The sequence below is a fragment of the Theropithecus gelada genome, chromosome 20, assembly GCF_003255815.1.
Source record: "Theropithecus gelada isolate Dixy chromosome 20, Tgel_1.0, whole genome shotgun sequence".
NCBI classification, from domain to species: domain Eukaryota; kingdom Metazoa; phylum Chordata; class Mammalia; order Primates; family Cercopithecidae; genus Theropithecus; species Theropithecus gelada.
The window spans coordinates 41,002,516-41,022,589 of NC_037688.1; the positions used below are offsets into that span (position 1 = coordinate 41,002,516).

Here is a 20,074-nt window from a genome sequence, read left to right on the forward strand (position 1 = left end):
CTGCTATCTTTTCCCATGTTTATCCTTTCTGTCAGGGATGGTTTTAGAATTTAGAGCTTCCTTTTTTGGCCCAATACGTAGTAATTAAAGTATGCCGTAGCCAGCAGCTGAAGTCACTCCTGAGTATAATACTTGAGAAAATGAAAGAATAAAACAGAAAAATTCCTCTTCAGCTGGACTTTGATTTTCATCTTTAAAATATACTTGAGTGGAAAAAAAACCCCACCATATTAAGAGTGTCGTGTTGCTGTTCCTAGATTATGCCCAAATAAGTAAAATAGTGATTCGTCAGACCAGACAGGAGATGAGAGCTACTATTTTTCCCCCTTTGCTGAATTGATGGGATCTATCAATGACATGTAGATACATGAAACTCTGGAAATGTTACCATGGTAACCTTCCCAGACAACCAGGTGAATAATTGTATGCAAGATGCCTAAAACCTCCCGTCAGCTTCAAGGAGCTGGGTCTTCATGTGCTGCATCAGATCCCCCAAGGGCAAGATCGACCCTCTTCCTTCCCAGCTTTAAATACACTCTAGAAATGAGAGTGAATGCATTGCGTGTGTGCCAGAGGGTGTTTGAGGGGAGTGTTGGAGCCAGAGGAGCAATGACAGGTCTAGAGAGAAGGAGAGAGGGCAGGTGAAGGGAAGTCAGGTCATTTTAGGGCAGACAGTCCACGTGGCCCCTCTCTGTGAGCTGCTTTTGATGGAGAGATGGCTTCTGGTGAGAAACACCCTGGAATTTGGATTTGATGTTTACAGAAATCTTCTTAAACAAGCTGATGTGCAGAACACATTAGGAGAACCAATGAGGAAAGCGATTAAAGAGGCCAAAGTTTGAGCAGAACAGAAAAATGATTCCCAGTTGCTATCTGTGGTACCCGGGCCCTGTGAGTGAGTGACTAGAATTCAGATGGGCTGGAAAAGTGTTCTAAATGTAAATGACAGTGCTTACATTCGGTATGGCTGTGAGCTCGCACATGTCTTTGTATATTATGTGTATATATGATTAGACGGTGTCCAATTTTCCTCCCACTGTGCCTGTCCTTAAAGTTTAGAAAACAATTTTAGATTTTATTGCTGTATATACATGTAATATTTTTTGAAGGAAGATAGAGTTCTTTATGCACATTGAATTTCTTAAATCACAGAGTTATTCACTTAGGGACAGACACTTCTCCTGCAAAACATAAACCACCTCAAATATCTATTTATGATTGGTATTATCCTGTAAAAATACATAAAGACTCAGGTGTCTGTATGGATTCATTGTTTTCTTTTTCAGCACCCTCTAGGTTGGACTGTAGAGCTCGAACTGAAATAGAGTCAGTCAGATTTGGGATCCAGAATGTGGAAATGTGGCAAAAAACTTTCAAATAAAAAGCCACTTAGATTACTTAGCATCCTGTAAGAGAGTTGCAGGCAAGATGGCCCCATGAGGCCAGTGGGGATCTGAGGAAGAAGACAGTATCCTCTTTCCAACCTCTTCTTCAATTTAAATTGTTTACAAGTAATGACAAACCCTAACTGGCTATAAAAATGATCGCCTCTTTTATTTCCATAATGCTCTGCTCTTCTGTGGCCCGTAGAATCCCATGTGTTGTACAAATTATTTGACACCCTCTGGGGTTGGGAGTGGTGGTGGGGGTAGGGATGGGGTTTGGGATGGGAATTGGGGTGGGGGTTGGGGTGGGACTTGGGGTGGGGGTTGGGGTGGGGGGGCTGACTCTGGAAAGAGGTCCATGACTTTTCCATGCTCTCGCAAATAAAAGATGGGAGTCAGTGCTTGGGAGCCAGCCTGCATAACCTAACTTCAGATCATGTGCTCTTTCAACTGTCCCACCGAATTCATGGTGAAAACAGCCACCGGGTATCATACACTGAGTCAAGCACTTACTGTGTGCCAGCAGCCATATATGTACAACATAATTTCATCCATGATCCCACTTCCTGCCCTGAGAGGTAGATACCATATCCCTGTCTTACAGATGAGAAAACTGAACGTCAAAGAGGCTCAGGAACTTGCCAAAGTTACCTGGCTGGGGAAAACACACAATTAGCGTCTATGTCTCCAGCTTCAAAATTTGGTGAATGGTTGCTTATTTAGCTGGTAAGAGGCTGCCACATGTGCCTCAATTCTCGCAAATTCTGGCCACATCTGCACTGGCATCCTACTCAAAAGACTAGTCCAGGTCTGTCTACAATAGGCCACATTTGTTCCGGGGCCTTGTGTGAGTTACAAGAAACCCAAGAGCCAGCCGGGTGTGGTGGCTCACACCTGTAATCACAGCACTTTGGGAGGTGGAGGTGTGTGGATCATGAGGTCAGGAGTTAGAGACCAGCCTGGACAACATGGTGAAACCCCATTGCTACTAAAAATACAAAAATTAGCCGGATGCGGTGGTGGGCGCCTGTAATCCCTGCTACTCGGGAGGCTGAGGCAGGAGAATCACTGGAACCCAGGAGGTGGAAGTTGCAGTGAGCCAAGATCGCACCACTGCACTCCAGCCTGGGTGACAGAGAAAGAAGACTCCACCTAGGAAAAAAAACCCAGACCCATTGGGTCTGCTCTCTCGTTTCCATGTTTTACACCACAGACTCTGCAGGCCCAGCTTGTGCAGTTCTATCAGATGAACTGATTTAGGTCCTGACAGAAAATGACTAGTTCTTCTGATGAAATAGCCAGGCCCATTGAATCACATCTAGGGTTCAACAGGGTTAAATGTTGAGGCCCTTGTCATCACTCACATCACTTTTTTCTGAGCCCACATAACCAAAGACAGCTTCATGGGGCGCAGCCCTTGTGGCCTCACACAGCCCAGCGAACAGAAGGGTCCCATGCTCAGAAGGGCCTGGGGCTTGGTTTAATGTTTTGCTGTCACCATCTTGAAATTCTTAATAATCATTGAACAAGGTGTCTGCATTTTCATTTTACACTGAGCTCCACAAATTATGTGGCTGTTCCTGCTCACAGCATTGTAGCCTACAGCTGTGTTTGACGCTCTGCTCAGGTATTTAACACGGTGAGACCTAGAAGTGACTGAAACTTCTAGAAGCCTCTGCAAATGGGGATAGAATATAACAGTACCTACCTTAGAGAAGCATTACGTGAGGATTCAGTCAGACAATGTGCTTCACCCAGTGCTTAGGGAATAATACATGTATAAGGAATGCCTCTGTATTGTTAACACTGCAATTATTATTTTTATTCTGGTAGTGTACCCTTTAGCAAAGGTAAAGCAAAGAGACACATGAGTCGTGTGAAGACAAATTCATCTTCCAACAAACCACGCATCATTTCCATGTCCCCATGTGTTTCAATGCCCTCAGCACCAATCTATCACAAAGGAAGGTCACCCATACTTATCTGTATGTGCAGACAGGAGACGATCCCCGCTGCTCGGCGCTAAACTCCAGGGTATTGTTTTGGTGAGTCATTCCTGGATGAAGGAAGATCAACAGAAAATAATGGTCTTTGACTTTGCAGATCATGAGTTGCTCCTTTCGCAGAGTCACAGGCATTGACTCATGAGGCCCAAGCCAAGGTTCTGACTGCTCCGTGGGGGCAACCAGATCTCTGTGTGAGTCTGGCGTTTTCTGATGCCCAAGGTACGGTGTCTATGAGTAGGTGTTCATGAGTAGGGTATAGAGGGTGAGAACTCTTGAAATTCCTAGAGGGCACTAATTCCAAGACCAGATCATGTCTTGTTGGCATCAATTCATGGGTGTTTTGCCCTCCAGTGTTTTCCTGGGCACCTTTGAGAAGGGCTGACCATGAGGAATGGCATCTCAGGCTCCCACAGAAGCAGGCTCTGAGATGAAGATTGAGGTCTGTGGTTTACCTGAGAGGTACAGGGTATGGATACCAGGTAAGGTGAGGTATAGAAAAGAAAGTCAGACAACTTGAGGTGCATTATTATTATAATTTTTGAGACGGAGTTTTGCTTTTATTGGCCAGGCTGGAGTGCAATGGTATGATCTCCGCTCGCTGCCACCTCTGCCTCCTGGGTTCAAGCAATTCTCCTGCCTCAGCCTTCCAAGTAACTGGGATTGCAGACACTTGCCACCATACCCAGCTAATTTTTGTATTTTTAGTAGAGATGGGGTTTCACCACATTGGCCAGGCTGGTCTTGAACTCCTGACTTCAGGTTATCTGCCCATCTTGGCCTCCCAAAGTGCTGGGATTACAGGTGTGAGTCACTGCGCCCAGCCCTTGAGGTGCATTATTAAACCAGCTCCCGGAGTGGGCAACTGCAGCTTTATCCTTTTGGGGGAGCTCTAGGAACTGACATTAAACACACATGTTAGAGTTATTTCAGCTGAGGGGCAGGTAGCTGGGTTGTCTTCTCCCCCAAGCCTGATGATGAGACACTGGTTCAAAGCTGTCCCCAAGGGGGGCTATAATTTCCAGGCACTTGCAGCCAGCTGTGCACAAGGACAACCTGGGATCCATCAGCTCGAATATCCTGTCCTCTTGAGGCCTTGGCCTTCCAACAAGTTCAGGAGCTGGCTGTAGGTTGTGTTCTCCCTCCTGGCTTTTAGCCACCCCAAATGGCAGCCAGGGCAGCTGGGAGAATGGCAGCCCCCACCCTGGACAGGTGGGGCAGCTTTGAGAAAGATAGGCGGTGAGATCTCATGGAAGGAAAGAATTAGCTCCCAAACTGCATGACTGAGAAAGATGAATGTGGCGTTTACCTAGAGGTGCACGTTTTGAGTCCTGAAAGAGGCACATTGCTTAGGCATGTCTGATCCTTCTTCTTGAGGCTGTTGAAGACAAGCAGAGATTAGCAGTTACATCCTCATTGTCTAACTTCTGAAAGCCCAGCCACTTTCCCTCCCTCGCTTTCCTGTCTTAGTCCCTTTATTTATTTTTTTTCCATCCATTATGCTTATCAAGCGTCTACTCTGTGCTGGCACTATTCTAAGCTCTGAATGTGCAACACTGGACCTGACAGGTGCTGCTTGTTCCCTCCTGGTATTCATAGGTGAGGAGGGAGGACAGCAATGAATAAATAAGAAAGAAAATTGCGGCAAGTGCTACAACATAGCTGTACAGGATGCTCATCTCGGGAGGGGCCAAACCTAGTCTTGTAGTGAGAGGAGGCCACTCTGAAGACATGATGTACGGAGTTTTTGTCTTTTATTTTTCCTCCAGGATCCACCTGAGCTCCTTTTCAAGACACAGTTCCTTTAATTTTTAAACACGTCCAACCATTCCAGACATAAGAAAAAAACAGCCGATCAAGTGGCCTTTGAGACTAATGGCTATCCTGAGAGCTCAGCTTTGCTCGGAAGTTGCTATTTTCCAAAACAGCTTGAGCTAAATAAAGATGGCTAGGATAGTTGATGTTTGACACCTAGCTCAGCAGACAGTCTTCAGGCTGTTGCTATGGCCTGGTAGTAAAGTCCCTTTTCTGGTTACCTTTTTACTTGTTGCAGTAACTGTGATGTGGTTTTTCAACCCACTGAGTGTTTTCTTTTGCTGGTATTTTCAGACTTTCACGCTGTAGGCTCCTCCATTCTCAACTGCCCCAACCAATCCTGTGTGTTTTTGGAATATCAGGCATGTGGATATTTCATTTTTTTTTTCTTAGGTAGATATTTTTTTTAAAAAAATAAAGCAATTCTCTTCTTTTCAAGTGGAAGAAAATGCAATCTCTCCCCAATCCCACCATCCAGAGATAACCACAGTTGACATTTTAGTGAGCACAGTTCTGGGGTTCTCTCCTGGCATCTCTACAGAGAGAGATGCAGGTGCACAGTTTTACAGATGGGAGCTCTATGTGCTTTTCTGTAAATCTCCTTCTTCACTCCTCAGTGTCCTGTGGACATTTTTGTAATTCAGTAAACATCAAGCTACATCATTGTTTTAAACAGCTAGAGTCTGGATCTACCATCGTCTACTTAACCGATTTCCTGTTGGTTTAAGTTGTTTTCACTTTTCTACACTTCCATCAGTTCTGCAGAGGAGAGCTCATCTCTTCCCATGTTTGTGACAATTTCTTTAGGATACGTTTATATGAGTAGGATTAGTGGGATGGTGGATATGCCTCATTATGTTTTAATCCCTATTCAGGTGATGCTTCTAATCAGAGGATTTTAGTCTGTATCTTGGCTAAGCTTGTTCGTGCAGCAGGATACAATAGTCTTTCTTTTCACACATGAACATACTGATGGATATTTTTGTTTCTTTCTCCAGATGACACTCAGTATCTACAAGTTTTTGTGGTCATTTCACTAGCTGTTTTGTAGATTGTGGATGGTCTTGCTATGGAATCCTCACTGGGTATTGTGGTCGAGGCAGAGGAATGCAGTGGTTGAGACTGGCCCCTTTCCTCAGGTCATCACTGGAATTTTAGGCAAGGAGCAGTGCCCAGGGATGGTATCATTAACATGCTGCAGAGCCCTTGCGACTGGAGGAGACAGCACTTGAATTATGGTACACTTCACTCCAGTACAGGTGATCATAAAACAAATTTTATGAAAGAGTTGCATAATCCAATCAGAGACCATTTCCCAAAGGGAAAATTCAGAACTAAATGGTGTGAAAAGTATTATCTGAACTTCACTAGCTATTGACTCCACCTAGTCATTCAAGAGAAAAGGGAATGCTTGTACACTGTTAGTGGAAATGTAAACTAATACAACCGTATGGAAAGTATGAATAGTTCACAAAAAAACTAAAAATATAACTACCATTTAATCCTGCAATCCTTCTGCTGGGTGTCTACACAAAGGAAAAAAAGCCACTGTATCAAAAAGACACCTGCCTCATGGTTATCACCACATATATTTATCTCCACACCATACGTACATACACACACACAGTGGAATACTATTCAGCCATATAAAAGTATAAAATCATGGCTTTGGTAACAATGTGAATGGAACTGGAGGCTATTAGGTGAAATAGCTCAGAAAGTCAAATACTGCATGCTGTCACTTATAAGTCAGAGCTAAATCATGTGTACACATGGACATAGAGTATGGAATAATAGACATGGAATAATAGACATTGGAGACTCAGAAGGATGGAAGCCTGGCAAGGGTGTAAGCTGTGAGAAATTACTTAATGAGTACAATGTATGTTACTCGGGTGATAGTTATACTAAAAGCCAAGAGTTCACCACCGTGCAACATGTCTGTGTAACACAACTGCACTTGTACCCATTAAATGTATACAAATTAAAAAAAAAAAAAGGAATCTTTTCCAAGTTGCTCCTAACTATGTCTGAAGGTCCTCTGGTGATATCTCACACCGGCTCAGAACTAAGGCAGTTGGCTCCCTTGTCATAGCCATTAGGATTTCCCTCCTCCGTATCCCAGGCCCACCCTAATGGGCACCATTGCACGTATTAGAACTCTTGGCTGCTGGCTCACGGGAGCTGGATACCAAAGCATCTGCTGGGACAGGAGAGAAGGCCTGAACCCCTTTATTCTGGTAGAAGAGTATCTAACCAACCAACAGAATGTGGATAACTATGAAGACAACTCTTATCATTTTTACTCATAGCTCACTCTCCTCCTAAATTCATGCATGCATCTCTGGGGCTGGAGATAAATTCCAGTTAGATAACCCATTGTCTCCTGAAACACTCTCCTCTTGAACCATGAAGTCTTGTTCCTGGACTAGCCTATGTATCTGCCTCTCCTCTGCCCATCACCCATGCTTGTATCATTCACGTTAGACCTTTGTATTCTGGGTGAACTGGGGAGATGTGGCCCTTGGGTTCACTTTGATTACTTCCTTGTAAAAATAAATGCTTGATAGCCCTGCCCACTAATTTTTTCAATATATTTTAGGCCCAGGCTGGGAGCCATGCTTCCATCACTTCATATTTGAAAGAGGGAAGGATTTGTGGCATCAAATATTTAAAAATAAAAGTAAAAATGTTAATTGAATAACTTAATGAAAATAATAGTTTAAAGTGGCAGCAGGACAAAGGAGCATTTGTAGCTTCAGAAATGTGCTGATCATTCTGCAGTCTTTTGAAAAGATAAACCTGTCAGGAATCTCTAGCCAAAATGAAAATTGGTGATGGTTGAGCAGCTGCAAAGCAAAAGTGAAAAAGTCCTTGAGTTGTCCTAGCACAGAGCATGCTCACCAGCATCACTGGATCCCATCCCTGATACCAAAGGATCTACTCTGAATAGCCCAGCAATTTTTAGCACTACAGCTGAGTAAAACAGAGTGGCAGATCCAAATGTCATTAAACATTTATAATTTCAGGGAAACCCTTATTTCAAATCAATTCCTCATAACCATTTCATCAGTAAATGCATTCAACAAGTATTTATCGGGCAGTTTCTATAAGTCAGATAATATTCTAGGGGCTGGGGATATAGCAGTGACCAAGACCGTTTGGAACTGTATTCTTTTTTTTTTTTTTTTTTTTTTTTGAGACGGAGTCTCGCTCTGTCGCCCAGGCTGGGGTGCAGTGGCGCGATCTAGGCTCACTGCAAGCTCCGCCTCCCGGGTTCACGCCATTCTCCTGCCTCAGCCTCCGGAGTAGCTGGGACTACAGGCGCCGCCACCACGCCCGGCTAATTCTTCATATTTTTAGTAGAGACGGGGTTTCACCATGTTAGCCAGGATGGTCTTCATCTCCTGACCTCGTGATCCGCCCGTCTCGGCCTCCCAAAGTGCTGGGATTACAGGCTTGAGCCACCGCGCCCGGCCGGAACTCTATTCTTAAGACATTGCCACCTTCCTGGGGAGAGAAAGGTGCCAACAAAAATGGATAAACCAGATAATTTAAGTTTTGGATAAAATAAAACAAGGTACATTGTTTTCTTGACGTAAGGTCAAGAAAAGGCCTCTCTAAAGAGGTGATGTTGAAGCTGAGCCCAGTGAGGATGAAGGAGTCTACCATGTAAGGGCGTGGAGAAAGGACGTTCCAGACACAGGGGCCACCAAGTGCAGAGACCTGAGGCAGGAATGATCTGAGGGACGGTACTAGGTGAGACAGGGAGATGGGCAAGGGCAAGATCCTTCTCAGCATGAGTCAACAAACTATGGGCCATGGGCCAAATCTGTCTCTGCCCCCCTTTTTTTTTTTTAATAAAGTTTTATTAGAATATAAACATGCCCATGCGTTCATGTGTTGACTACGGCTGCTTTCGCACCATGTTGGCAGAATTGGGCAACTGGGACAGAGACTGTATATTACGCGGAGGAAAAAGTAGGTAATACCTGATCCTCTGCAAATAAAAAGTTTGCAGACCCCTGGCTCAGAGCTCCCTAAGTTTTGATTACATTTTAAACTTAGTAGGAAACCCTTGGGTGACTTTAAGCAAGAGAGCAGTTAGATATGATTTTACTGTTGAAAAATGACTTGTGATATTCCGTGGAGAGAGAAATAGGGAAACAAGGCATTTCAATGTTCTAGGCATGAGAGGACCATGGCAGCTATGGAGATGGAGAGAAGAGATCACATAAGATTTTTGCAGCAAGTGTGTGACAAATTGGAAAATTCTAAATATTGACTCATTTTATGATGCTAGCTTATTATGACTGATGCCATCTATATGGAATTACAATAATACTGTAAACCTTAATGGGTTTATAATTTTTCTGCAAGTATAAACCAGACTCTACGTTCAGTTTCCTTTCTCAGCAACACAGTTAAAACCAGGAGAACCGAATGGTTTTCTCTTCATCCTTCAACTTCCAACATTTAGCAGAGTTCCAAGCCCGAATTACCCACCAATAAATTCCACTGGATGAACAAATGGCCCCAAAGGCCAGAAAGCCTGAATCCTGACAAACTTTTTTAATTTAATTTTTAAATAAATGGTTGTATTTATTGAAAATGTATTCATTCCTTCAACAAATATCTTTAGAGTACCTGCTGTATACCAGGTAAACTATTTAATGAGGATGGGGTTGGAGGGGGTTAATGCATGAAACAGAATGGACCCTGACTCCGTAGAGCTTGCAGACTAAAGAGCAAGTCAATAAATAAAGCATCACTGCTGCACAGGGGAATGTCAGTAGGCTACTGGGAGAATCTCCCTAGGATTCAGGGAGGGAGATGATGCCTGTTCAGTGTAACAAAGGAGGGGTAATCAGCTGTATATTTTTCTAGCACTATTATGTACTGGATATGGGTCCAGTTTCCACACCTACCTTTTAAAGCAGTCATCACAAACGTTTGACAATGAGGAAACGGACACTCAGGGAGGTTAGGTGACTCCCCTGTGGTCACACAGCTGGTGGGTGATGAAGCTAAGATTGAAACTCAGACCTGTATGATTTTAATTCCTTTGCTTTTTCATTTCCTCGCCATCCACAACACCCACTGTCCTTTAAGTATTTCACCCATGATGATATTGCAAGTAATCCCAAAGCTGCTACCTTAAATGTAAGAGAGCATTTTCTTACACGCATAGATGAGTGAGTTTATTGTCGTGTGTGTGTGTGTGTGTGTGTGTGTGTGTGTGTAGATGAGAGAAAGAAAGAGAGAGAACACTACCAAGCTTTCTTAGTCATTTTATAGTAGCCCAGTTTGCCAGGTAACTCCACACAGCCCATCCTTACTGGTGGTAACCTCAAATAAAGCTAGATTCTCCCCCTAGCGGTAGTTTGAGAGATGCTCAAGAACTCGAAGATTCATAAAGCATGCTGAGCCATCCATCAGTCAAGACAGTCTACAAATGTCAGAAAAGATTGATAATCAGCAGGGAGCTTGATAAAGCAGCTTTTACTGCAGCACCGTTGCTCTAAGACTCCGATCCCTTTGGAGAACGCAGTCTAGAGCTGCTACTTCCATTTATCTATACAAATACCTTTGAATCACTTTACCTTAATATATATACAGTAAGATTTTTTAAAAGCCCTGAATAATTTATGTATAGAACCACCTCCCTTCTTAACCAAATGGAAGAGATTCAGTATGCTAAGTTCAATGGGAAGAGGGCATATAAAATCCCTTTCAAGTATATGTCTTATAAAATATAGGTCATGAATTGGGTTTTTCAGTATCAAAGAAAAAATTTTAATAGACTTACAGCTTTCTTGCTTTAATTATGGGTGCATTTAAAAAAAAAAAAAAAACAAGTATAGTACCCAAAGCTATTTTATTATTCAGAAGACTGGCTCTTTTCAAAGAAGTCTCTAAAGTTTGGTTTGGAGAATTCTTGTGTTTTGTTTCTTGCTCCAGTTTTCCACTTTTCTTTAGTGTGTCACCATGTTTATCTCCTATGATCCTAGTTTATAACAGGCTTCTAACGTGGATGCCTTCCTTTTGGAGGCAAGTGAGGGGGTCATGTTCCTACAGTCAGGCTCTGTATCCTTAAAAAGGGGCCTGCTTTTCAGACTGATGGAGGAGATTCCTGGCCTGTTCCCCTGGCCCATCAAATCCAGACTCCAGAGCTGCTTTACCATCTGTTCCTCTCCTGCCTTCTCATTTCTGCAATTTTACCCTCTCTCTAGCTGAAGAGATTCTATGCGAGTTGGCTCACCCTAAAGTCATAGGCCAGGGCTAGAGGGGATGACTTGAATAGTAACATATGTGTATACATATACGTGTGTATGTGTCTGTACATTCACATGCACACACATGAAATTAACTTCTGTCTGTGATGCGCCATTCAAAACTGTCTGTGTAGGTTTTCACTAACTTTGGTAACTACATTCGATGTGGTGTAACTGGAAATGTTGACCCACGCAACTACAACTCAGGTAACCCAAGAGACTACTACTGCTGGCAGAGTCGTATTTGGTGATTTCAGACACCAAGAAGCAGTGGTCCAAGTTTGAATGATTTTGTCCCCAGGAGACACTTTGGGTTCCACACTAGGGAAGGAGAGGGTACAGCCGACATCGAGCAGGCCAAGGCCAAGGACTGCTAAACATACTTCAATGCACAGAACAGCCTCCACTACAAAGAATCATTTGGCTCAAACTGTCAGTAGTGCCAAGGTTTCTCCCTAAATGGAGAAAACGAGGAGTTTTAGTTATAAAGCCCAAATGTAAGGTTGGCAGGAGAGATGCTACAAATTGTAGGCGTTGGTTGGTACCTTTTTATGGTGAGCTACAGGAACCCACTCCTCTAAGCAGGATCAGTGGACATGGAGCTCATTTTAACAGTGAGCATTTTTTGAGTGGGAGATGTTGCCAGGTCTTCTGCTGAGGGCTTCCTGTGTGTTATTTCATGGACTTACCACAGCAGTCTAGAGGCGGATGTTATGATCATCTCCGTGTCCCAGTGAGGAAACTGAAACTTCAAGAAGCTAGAAAGCAAACTGTCCAGCAGAGCAGAAGCATTTCCCTCAAAATCCATTCTGCTGTCCTTTAGTAACAGACCCCAGCGTACCTTAGTAGCAGGTGTCCGTATGAAGAAGGGTATTGCCCAGCCTCCCTTGTAGCTAAATGTGGTGATGTGAGGAAGTACTGACCGATGAGCTAGAAGCAGGGATCTATGTTAGACTTCCGGGATGGATGCTGAAAGGAACCAACTCACCTAGGAAGAGTACCCTGTATTCTCCTCCTACCACCTATTTATTTTGCTGTCTGGAGTAGAGATATGATGGCTAGAACTCAAGCAGCCACCTTGCCCTGTGACATGGCCTCAAGGATGGAAATCATGTGCTAGGAAGGAAGGACAAAACACAGAATAAGACCTGATTCTGTTGCCTGTGAAATGCCATGGCAGCCCTGGATTGCCTCTCTCCAGAATTATTTTACATAAGATAATTATGAACCTCTGTCTTATGTAACTCACTGTTATGTTGAGTTCTCTGTATTTGTAGCCAAATCTAATAACAGCTGAAATATGCAGCATCACTCAACCAGTAAAAATTAGAGCCCAGACTATTTGACGTTGAGTCAAGCCATGCTTTTTAACCACTGTGCTGTGCTGCTCGAGACATAAGCCCACTTCCTCCTCTGTATGCCTTTCATGCACCAGTTTTCGTATAGTAATCAGAAAATTGAGTCTTTATTGGAACAAAAATGCTCTTTGTCTCCTCTGTTATCTTAGAGTCCCTTCCAGAAAGCATTCTAAGGCCTCTTTGACATTAGACATTTTTATTAGGTTAGAAAAAGAAGAACCCACCGCCTTATGATGGAAACTGTCGTAGCTTAGTTATTTTGATTTCCTACTATTACTGTAATTTCAGATCACAGTCTAGTACTAATAATCTGAAAAGATTCCAATAATGCACACCATGATGGGGCTGCCGTTTATGTCAGTGTGCTGGCTTCATGTCCACATTCCAGGGACCAGAGAGGAAAGCTTTAAAGGGCTCTAGAAGGTTCTCAGAGAATATTAATTTTTTCCTTGCCAGTGAATCAAGTTGAAGTCCATCATAAGAAAGTACCTGTGAGTTCATCAAGGAGATCGAAGGATTCTGACAAGGGTACAGCACAAGGGTTGAGATGGCTGACTCCTATCTCCAAAAGATCTGGTTTTCAGCTGTGTTTCCACTGCGATTATGAGACCTTAAACATGTTATCTTACCTCTCTGAGCTTTGAATAACTCCTTTGATTATGAGACTAATAATAGTGCCCCGAAAGAATGGCTGTGACTGTTCTATGAGCAAGTAGATATCAGGCTTTGAGCACCATGAACAACAAAATGCCGCATGGGTTACAAATACTGGCAGCCACCAATGGCTTCTTTTCAGTGGTGCTGGTTCAGGAGGGTCTTAGTGTCATCACCCAGCAGCTTACAGCAATTGGAAAGAGACCCATGGAGTTGAATTCTAGTCCTGGCTCCTTCTCTTATCAGCTGTGTTAATTTGAGCCTCCATTTCCTCTACTGAATTGGTGATAATCTTCTGTGACAGCACTTTGTACGAGTTTGAATTGGGCACATTTGAAATGATTCATTATAGAAATATAAATAAAAATTTATTTGTGCACAGGATTAGAAACAATGTGCTCTCCAAATTTTAAATATTTGTCACAAATTTGTAATTTCAAAGTGGTTGTCAGGATTCGGATTCTCTCTCTCACTCTTTCTCAGTTCCAATGAGATATAATTCATATACCGTACAATTTACCAATTCATCCATATAAAATTTGTAGTTCACTGGTTTTTAGTATATTCACAGAATTGTGCGATCATTGCCACCATCAGTTTTGAATATTTCTATTATCCCAAAATGGAACCCTGTAGCCATTAGAAGTTATTCCTCATAGTCTTAGGACACCACAAACATACTTTCTGTTTCTATAAATTTGCCTGGCTGGACATTTCATAGAGAGAGAGTACATAGCACATGATCCTTTCTGCCTGGCTTCTTTTACTTAGTATGCTGTTCAAGCTTCATCCATGTACTGTGTAGCAGGTAACAGTATCTCCTTCCATTCTATTATCAAAGATAGGGCTTGTTTTTAAAATAAATTTGCTCTTGCCATAGGAAATGTTGCTTTAGCTTGTACAGATGAATATGCACCATTCTTTGTCAAGATTACTCTTGAGTTATGCAAATTCTAAATTATTTGAGATGTTCGAGAATGTACCACCTACAGAAAATACGTCTGTGTTCTCTGTACCTTGCAGTTTTGTCGTGAGAATTAAATGAGATAATACATGTACAGCAGGGCTCAATATACAGGAGGGGGTCCCTAAAGAAATAAGGCCTTCTACTCTTTTAGTTTGTTTGTTTGATTGTTTCATAGTAGATCTGTTTCTTACATGGTTTTTCTGTAATTTCAACACTTTTTTTATGGATTTGGGCATACACATGCAGGCTTATTATATGGATATATTGTGTGATGCTGAGGCTTTGGGTATGATTCAATCTGTCACCCAAGTAGCAGCATAGTACCCAACAGTTAGTTTTTCAATCCTTTCTCCCCAGCACCCACCACTAGTCCCCAGTGTCTGTTGTTGCCCTTTTTATGTCTACAAGTTCCCTATATTTAGCTCCCACTTACAAGTGAGAGTATGCTGTATTTGGTCTTCTGTTCCTGCATTAATTCAATAGGATAAAGGCTTCCAACTGTATCCATCTTGCTGCAAAGGGTATGATTTCATTCTTTTGTATGGCTACATAGTATTCCATGGTGTATATGTACATTTTCTTTATCCAGTTTACCATTCATGAGTACCTAGGTTGATTCCATGTCTTGGCTATTGTGAATAGTGCTGAAACAAACATATGAGTGCATGTGTCTTTTTGGTAGAACAATTTATTTTATTTTGGATATACACTCAGGAATGAGATTGCTTGTCTTCAGTTCTTTGAAAAATTGCCAAACTGCTTTCCATGGTGGCTGAACTAATTTACATTCCCACCAACAGTATATAAGCGTTCCCTTTTCTCTACAGCCTCATCAGCATCTGTTGCTTTTTGACTTTTTAAAATAGTCATTCCAACTGGTGCGAGATGGTATCTCGTTGTGGTTTCAGTTTGCATTTCTCTGATGATTCGTGATGACAATTTTTCATATGTTTTTTGGATACTTGTTTGTCTTCTTTTGAGAAGTGTCTGTTCATGCCTTTGCCCACATTTTAATAGGGTTATTTGTTTTTCACTTCCTGAATTATTTAAGCTCCTTATAGATTCCAGATACTAGACTTCTGTCAGATACATAATTTGTGAATATTTTCTCCCATTCAGTTTGTTGTCCATTTACTCTGTTGATAGTTTCCTTTGCTGTGCAGAAAATCTTTAGTTTAATTAAATCCCACTTGTCAATTTCTGTTTTCATTACGATTGCTTTTGAGAACTTAGTCATAAATTATTTCCCAAGGCCAATGTCCAGAATGGTGTTTCCTAGGTTTTCTTCCAGGATTCTTATAGTTTGAGTTTTTAAATTTGAATATTTAATGCATCTCGAGTTAATTTTTGTGTATGATGAAATGTGTGGGTCATTTCATTCTTCTGAATATGGCTATCCAGGTATCCAGCAGCATTTATTGAATAGAGAGTCCTTTTCCCATTGCTTATTTTTATCGGCTTTGTGGAAGAGCAGATGGCTATAGGTGTGCAGCTTTATTTCTCAGTTCTTTATTCTGTCTCTTTAGTCTATGTGTCTGTTTATGTACCGTACCATGCTGTTTTGGTTACCGTATCCTTACAGTAGAGTTTAAAGTCAGGTAATGTGATGCCTCTGGCTTTGTTCATTTTGCTTAGGATTGCTTTGGCTATTTGGGGTCTTTTTTGATTCTGTATGAATTTTAATAGTTTTTCTAATTCTATCAAAAATGACATTGGTAGTTTGATAGGAATTGTATTGAATCCATGGAGAGCTTTGGGCAGTATCTCATCTGTTTTTGTGGTTCTCTCACTTTAAGGAATCTCCGTCTATGAAAATTCCAACTGATTAAATAAAAAATTAGTCATAAGTCCCCTCTAACAGACCCGCTCATCGAGTGTCTCCAAGATGCTGTTTAAAAAAATCTGGTTTCTTCCAAAGTGGCAAGCTTTCAGGAGCCCATCAGTGGTTCAAGTTAGATACCCCTTTGTAAATTTCCACCCATATCCACATATTCATGAGGCAATCTGAGACCTTTACCTTTGTCAGCCTGAGTACATTTCTATTATGGCAATGTCACAGCCACGTGTATGAGCTGTAATGAAAGACAGCTTTTGAAAACTCCTATTCTGAGGTCTTTCCTGACCTATTTCAGCAAAATGTGTAAGTGAAAGACATTCACCCGCCCTTTGTCTATCTCTTTTTGCCCTAAGCATTTAGGTGTCACAACAAATGACATTTTTGCTTCTTCAACAAGTCATCATGGCTTGCTTCATAGGTGGGAGACACCAGGATGAATACTTTCCAATTCATTATCCCATTCCATCCTCCCAGTGAGGCTGGGTATTACTGTCTCCATGTTTCATATGAGGACACAGAAGCTCAGAGGGTCAACACCCATAATCAGAGGAGGAACCATGTAAGTCTGGATTTGCCCGACCTCAAATTCCATCTTCCTTCAAGGACACTGCATTTCCTCTGTCTCGTTGTGGGTTAATTACTTCTTAGTATGCCTGCTTGTCCTCTATGATATGACACTTTTATACTTATTCACTGGTCTCTAACATAAGCATTCAGTGCTGCTCCCCAGCCAAGGCTGTGCATATAAATAGGAAATGTTGATTTTATTGCTTATGGGAAATGCAACAGGCAAGCAACAAAAACTGTGGTGGAGTTTCTGCTGAAAGTGTGCAGATTAAGAAGCTGCTCTAGGTCATCCCTGTCCGTGGGGTTTTTCCTTATAGCATGAGACAGTCCAGCTAGGCCTTGTCCTAATTGCAACTCAAAGGATAAGGTCAAACTACATTTTAAAAAGGGCAAACATCACAAGGAGAAAATTTTCTAGAGTTAGAAAAGCTGTAACCAAGAATCTAGAGATGACATTGATCTTTTAAAGTATCAATCAGAGATGCTTTCTGTTGCAGGCAACAAAATAGCAATCAGCACAGCTTAAACATCACAGGTTGATTTTCCTCATATTTCCAGAAGCTGGGAGATGGCTGGCTGCTCTTTGTGCTTCAGGAACTTGATAGTTGGCATCTCTGTGAGTGTTTGAACTTTCCTTTGTGGCTCCAAGAAAAAGAAAACATATAAAGCAGTATTAATATATGTGTGTAAGCACATATGTGAGTGTGCATGTCTGCATGTATGTGTGTGTGTATACATGCATTGTGGGCTAGGGAGGAAGGGAGTTGGAATGCATTTGGGGTTAGCCTGTGAGTGGTCCTCACACTGTACCCAAAAGTTGAGAGACCACTAAATGAAGAAGAAACCAGCATTTCCCAAGTTTTTATTATGAATTTGAGAATTAGTTGGCGGTGAGAGGCACCACTGAAATCGTCAATTGGTTAAATAAGAGAAGGAATCAAAGTCAAACTGGCTTCTTTACTGTCAGAATTTTTGAGAGACTTCAAGATGTGAATAGGCATGTCAGTTTCCAAGATGATGTCACACCAGAGAATCTGTTACAAGCAGGATGTTTCGTGAGCCTGGCACATGGGAGGTGGCAGATCCTTTGGAACGGCAGCTCTCAGATCCTGAGCTGCTAGGTATCATGGGATGCTGAGTGGGCGTGCTCCTCCTCCAAAGAGGAGTTATTAGAGCCACAGAGTTAAAGTAAAAAGGCCCAAGAGCAAGACAATGAATATCACAGAGGGTCACAGGGCATCAAGTGGACTTTGGACCTTGGGAGTGTGAGCACCTACAGTGGAGAGAGGGGAGTTTGTGAGCAATTTTGGGATAGGGACCATAACATTAATACTTCTTGAATCTCATTCCCTCCACACTCACCGCTCCAATTTAGCTAGCTTTCTCTGAAAATCCAATACTCAAAGAGTAAAATGTTTACTGAATGAATTAAATTGTTATATAAATGTCAACCCTAGAATTTTGGAAGGTCATTTCTTTCACTTCTTCTCATGGGGACCAAGCATCCCTCTAGGTTCTTGGTAGGAAATTGACTATCCGGAATCCTTAAGATGGACATGGTAAGTCCAAATGCAAAATGGCAGACCGATTTTCTGCCTGTGGATCTATCCAGAAGTGTTGGTAGCTGTGTTTTGGGTTTCCAGGTAGTCTCTCTCTCACTTTCCTGTTTACTACTAAGTGCCTGGCTTTGCTGTAACTCTACTGTGCAAGATACAGGGCTATGATTTTCATACATATCACCTCATTTCAGCCTTGCATTATGCTGAGAAATAGATAAAAGAATTCTCATTTACAGATAAGGACCTGAACCTAGTACACAAGAAACTTACCTAAGTCTCACAACTTCCCTTCACATCTTCCCTAAGACCATGTGAATCTGTCTATATAAAATAGAGCTCAAGATGGAAGAGGTGACTTTAAACTCACAGGCTTTTACCATTGGCCCAAAGGAAAAATTGAGCCAGACTGCATTACTTGTTTAGTCGAGGGACCAGTGAAAGTAGAGTGATAATTTGGGACTTTTATGAATGTTTCTTTTATGGATGTTTGTACCAGCCAGTAATCTCTGGGGAAACAGAAACAATGGGAAGAGTGTGTGTTGCAGGCAGAGGGAAGGGGAGAGAGAGAGAGAAATTCATTACAAGAAATTGGTTCTTCCAAACCCCGCATATTCTCCCTCATAAGTGGGAGTTGAACAATGAGAACACATGGACACAGGGAGGGGAACATCAGACACTGAGGCTGTTGGCCCCATGATCTCCAGCCCCTAGCATTACTCTTGCAGTTACATGACCTCACATGGCAAAAGAGACTTTGTTAGTGTAATTAAGGTTATTAATCAGCTGACCTTAAAACCAGGAGGTTACCCGGGATTATCCAGGTGGACCCAGGTAATCACATGGGCCTTTAACAGCAGAAGAGGAAGGCAAGAGAATGAAGAAGAGAGATACAGCAGCAGAGGAGAGGTAGAGAAACAAGGTCAAGGTTAGTTCAGAGGGTTGCCAGTTCTGAGATCCTGAAAAAGAGTTCAACCTGCTGCTGGCTTGCAGATGGAGTTGGGCCACATGGGAAGTGTGAGAAATAAATCCATTCTGCCAGCACCCCAAATGATGCTGGAAAAGGATTTTCACCCCAGGGACTCCAATAAGGAATACTGCCCTGCTGAAACTGAGATTTTGGCCTTATGAGCCCCTAAGCAGGAAACCTACTGTGAGCCCCACGGAGGTCAGACTTCTCACCCACAGATACTGTTGCTGTTTGAAGCCGCTTAATTTATGATAATTTTTTACAACAGCAATGGAAAACTAATACAGAATGTGGTTATATTATCTTACATGTCAGTTAAGAGTAAAGCTGTTTTTCACAACAAAATAACAGGGATTATTTTTTAAAAGCACAAAAATTCATAAACCGTTGAACAGCTATCAAAAGTTCAATTTCAAATGAATTACCAACTTATACTTTTCAAGTATTCCCAATACCAGCATCATTCTTAAATTAAAACAGCAACAGAAGCAATCTCGGGAACGTGTTTAGCAACACATCCTAATGAATCTTCCATAATTATGAATACTTTTGATATGCGTGCGATATCACTAATTACCATGAACCCTCTTTTGAGGAGGTCACGCTGACTGCATTAAGGAGCTTTATGTGCAAGTCCCCAGGCCATTCAACTTTCAGAAGTCACATTGCCACTTGCCACAGTTCACC

The 20,074-nt window shown here is 42.1% G+C and overlaps 1 protein-coding gene across 4 annotated transcripts in view; it reads left to right on the top strand.

Moving 5' to 3' along the window:
• Positions 1–20,074, top strand: part of CDH13 (cadherin 13) — a 1,178,066-nt gene that overhangs the window by 731,525 nt on the left and 426,467 nt on the right. The window lies entirely within an intron of this gene.